The sequence below is a fragment of the Cupressus sempervirens genome, chromosome 4 (assembly GCF_028749045.1).
Source record: "Cupressus sempervirens isolate cs-2001-9-10 chromosome 4, ASM2874904v1, whole genome shotgun sequence".
In the NCBI taxonomy this organism is placed as follows: domain Eukaryota; kingdom Viridiplantae; phylum Streptophyta; class Pinopsida; order Cupressales; family Cupressaceae; genus Cupressus; species Cupressus sempervirens.
This window is the reverse complement of record NC_143121.1, coordinates 556,137,405-556,141,652: the sequence shown is the minus strand read 5'-3', so window position 1 is coordinate 556,141,652 and position 4,248 is coordinate 556,137,405. Positions and strand designations below refer to the sequence as shown.

The 4,248-nt window shown below is 37.1% G+C and overlaps 1 pseudogene; it reads right to left on the bottom strand.

Moving 5' to 3' along the window:
* Positions 1–407: 407 nt before the first annotated feature.
* Positions 408–3,034, bottom strand: LOC149562404 (glutamate decarboxylase 2 pseudogene; annotated as a pseudogene).
* Between the last annotated feature and the right edge of the window lie 1,214 nt (positions 3,035–4,248).

Sequence of the window (4,248 nt, the reverse complement as noted above, 5' to 3'; positions counted from 1 at the left end):
TCCAAAAGTCCCTTATAAAGCCAAAAAGACTTCTTATATAGACACAGAAGTTAAGAACTCCTCTTCATGGTTAATGACTACCTCTAAAATATGTAATTTTGGAGAGGTTAATTAACCTCTACAAAATTGAACCAGTATGACCTAAAATTTAGATCTTACACCTTTCGAGAGAAAGATTGGATAATAATTCCTTATAGATCTCCTTTTGATATTTAAATGATTTATTGAAGTTACATCACTTTATTGATGAACACATATCCTTCTTTTCATGAAGAGGTCAAGAGCATGAGGTTGTCAATATGGAGGGAATTCTCAATTTGTGGAGTCCAAGATTACATCTCATTATATTGTATCTTCTACTTAAACATTAACATCTATTTGGCACCTTCTCATATTCTTCATCATCCTTATGCAAGACAACACTTCCTCCTTGTTAAAACTCTTTTGTTGTGGTCATTTTCTTTTGTAGTAGCTCCCACAATAGCTCCATTCTCTTTCTCTCCCTTCAATGCCATCAAATCTAATTCATTCGAAACTGTAGAGATGTCTTGCACGAGCTTGTCAGCCAAACTTCTGCTGACATCCTCTCATATGACCACACATAGAAGTGTTATATGTTGAGCATCTAGAGACATATTATATGCAGGAACCACCCTATTAAACCTTCTCAAATGTTTTGAAATGTCATGTTCATTATATTTGAGCTTCTCCTTGAGAGAGAATGTGACTAGAAGCACACCCTCCTATTTTGATAGTATATTGAACCGCCTTATTCTTATAATACTATCGCACAAATATTTGGCATCTGCCCTGTAGTTTTCTATGATTTTCTTGTATCTTTTGTAGCCAATGTGAATTAGTTGGTAGTATTGCATAATGAATTGTCTTGAATCTATGGAGAATTTAGTTTGAAAGTAAGTTGATCAACTTTGAGATAATTGATATGGAAAATAAGCTCCTCTGGAAAGTCTTTCTTGCTATGCCAAATAATTTATCCAATTCTCTCATAAACAAGACTATATTTATGCCAACTCATATTGATGCTCCTCACCAATGGAATCCTAAATCCCACTCCACATTTGGATAGATAAATGGAGCAATGAACCCACCACTTGCAACTTCAACATGTTATTAGAGTGTCCCACCTTAAAATTCTCAAGGAGATAACTAGATATCTTGTGCTTCATTACAATTATAGAGTTCGAGGTGTAGACACCAAAATTTGTCCAAAACCTATTCCTAGCCAATTAAATAAATATTCATTATTTATTTAATTCTCCTACCTTAATTAAATAAATTTTACATTTATTTAATTATGTTTTCCTTTCCTTGATTTAAATAAACTAAGGTTTATTTAAATCCTAGCCTTCCCCTTGCATCCTAACCCCTTTCACTTTAATTAAGTATGTCATTTACTTAATTAATTCCCTCCTAATCCCCCTAGGAATTAAATATTACATTTAATCCTATTTGAGCACATGGATCCTACTTTTAACCCTCACCTAACCTCACTAGCCTACCTAACCCATCTTGCTAAACCTACCCACTTCCTAATCATGCTTGCTTTGCATAATCACCTTAGCTAATCACCTCTTAATCCTAAGTGTGTTCTCACACATGTGTGAGAGATGTTGACACTACCCTCATCCCTCATGTCTTGCATGTCTCTTGAACACTTGTCCTCTTGCATGAGAGTCAAGGTGTCTCACACATGTGTGAGAAGCCATGCCTTCTCACACATGTGTGAGAAGCCATGCCTTCTCACACCCCTTGCACACTTGTCTTCTTGCATGAGAATCAAGTTGTCTCACACATGTGTGAGAAGCCATGCTTCTCACACCTCATTGATCATGTCACCATCAAAGGTTGCTCACACATGTGTGAGCATATTGCCACCTTTGAATGGTCAAAACCCTAATCCATGTGGAGTCTACTTGTCCTCCACCTCATTGACACCTCATCGATCCTGAGAGATCTTAGCCCTCCATCTTGCATTCAATCTCAACCGTCCAGGAGAGCCCTCTCCTCATTTTTCAAGGAAGCACTATCTACCATATTGTTATGTTGCTAGACTTGTGAGCAACCACATCCCATGAGCAATGAAATCATCTAGACTTGATGGTTTCATGAGGTTTGCATAGTGCTATTTTGTTGTACATTTACATGTCTTCTTTCATATTTTGAGGTTTTGCATGATAATGTAGGAATGTGCATTAGTTGCTTAGTGTTATTTCCTTAGTTACATTTTTATACAACACATTTTTGGCACGCCCGGTGGGACCCACTTCATGGGTTCGAACTAACGATCTAATGTGTTTTTGAGTGTTTTGTGAGTTTTCAAGTTTGTAGGTTGAAAGCTTGCATTTGGGGATCAAGTTTCATGAGGAGCATCTAATCAAGCCATAAAGCCCATCATTGCATTTGGAGGACCTGAGGGAAGTTTTTTGACATAAAACACTTTATATTTTGCTTATGACTTTATTTTCAAGTTCTAGGGTACATATGCATTAAATATTCGTTATTAGAAAAAAATTTAAAAGAAGAAAAATTTATTCCTTTGTTTATAGATAAATGGCTTTAAAAAAAAAAAAAGGTGTGTTGTTCATGTTTTTCTTGTTCTTTTTTTAATCACTCTTGTATATATATTAATAATGCAAAAATAGGTTTCTATATATTTTCTTTTATTATATACATCTATATAAGTTTAAAAGGGTGGGTTGAAAAGATTTAATTTTTTTTTTTTTAATGAAAAAAAGGGGGGGTAGCATTCTTTGTTGGATTTTTTATGTAAATTAAATTCAAAAAAATAATAAATTTTTAATTTTTTTTTTTTTAAAAAAAACCTCTATTTTTAGTTGGGCCGTGGGTCGGCCGCGACACCACCCGCAGGCGACACCTGCGAGTGGCGCAACCGCCACCGTGGCCCTCCTTCCCCTTCCCCTGCAACACCTCTCTACCTCACCACAGTCTGCTGCCCCTGCGCTGCTGCAGCCGCGGCCTCCATCTCTTCCGCTGCTGTAGCCGTGGCCTCCATCTGTTTGCACCTCCACCCTACAAACCCGCCACTGTCGCCTTCGCTTCCCTGCAACTCAACCCCTCGTCAGCTGCCACTGAGTGCTACCTCTCGTCGTGGCCCCCACTGCCCTCGCCACGAGGCCCACAACCCCCGCCTGCCACCAACACTCCCCACAACAACATCACACCGCCCCGCCACTACAACCAAACCCTCATCCCTGGTGGTGCAACTTTACACCACCACCGCCACTTGCTGCTACTCTCCAATTCCTCCACCTAGCCTAAAAACTTGATATTTCTGCGCAACCTTTTGAATAATTAATTTTTTATTATAACTTTTTTTTTAATGAATCATAAAAGTGTCTTTTTTTTCCAAAAAAGTTCAAAAAACAAAAAAAAATTGCTTGACATGCTCCTAACCATCAAATTTAACCTCGCAGATCACTGATGTCAGCACTGCATCAGCAATCCACATGCCTTTCTAAGCCATAAGGAGTAGTCCTTCCTTTCTTACTCATAACTTGAGCATACGGGTTCCGTTTTCAAAAAACAAAATATCGTCGAAAAGATAATTCTGAGTCTGTCATGATGATATTGGTTTCATGAGATTTTGATGTTGTTTAGATCTTTATTTTTTCTATCAAATTTCAAAATTTGTGCTAACCTTTTCATTGTAGGGTTGTTTCGCATTTGTCCTACATTTTTGCTGCCCTAACTTGTTGTTTTGCAGGGATATTTTGTCACTAACCATATTGCTTGTAGATTTTTGCTTTAAGTTTGTTTTGGAATAAACTTGTATGCATAAACATTCTTCTTTGAATGCATGCTTAAATGCTAAAACAATCAAATTCAATCTTGAATGCCTTAAGGGAATGGACATGTATGCTTAGGCTAGCAAACATTTAGAATTGGTGCTTAAAACAAACTCGCACAATCTTGAATGCCTTAAAAAAAATTGATTTCATTTTCAGCAATTTTTCTTATGCACATGTTCGATTTACTTTCTTGTTGACGAATTCGCATTTTCATTTACGTTGGCACTATTTCAAGTTGGAAAGAACATTGTATGCTTTAAACATATGTGTCTTCAAGTAGATTACAAAACTTAAAGCTTCATTGGAAAAGAACGCGTGTCTTTTTGAACCCCAAGGCCACTTACGTATTCTCTCCCCTCGTGCCTTCGGGTGATCTTGGGTGCACAAGAAATAAGTGATCTTGTTTTTCTTTTTAGGA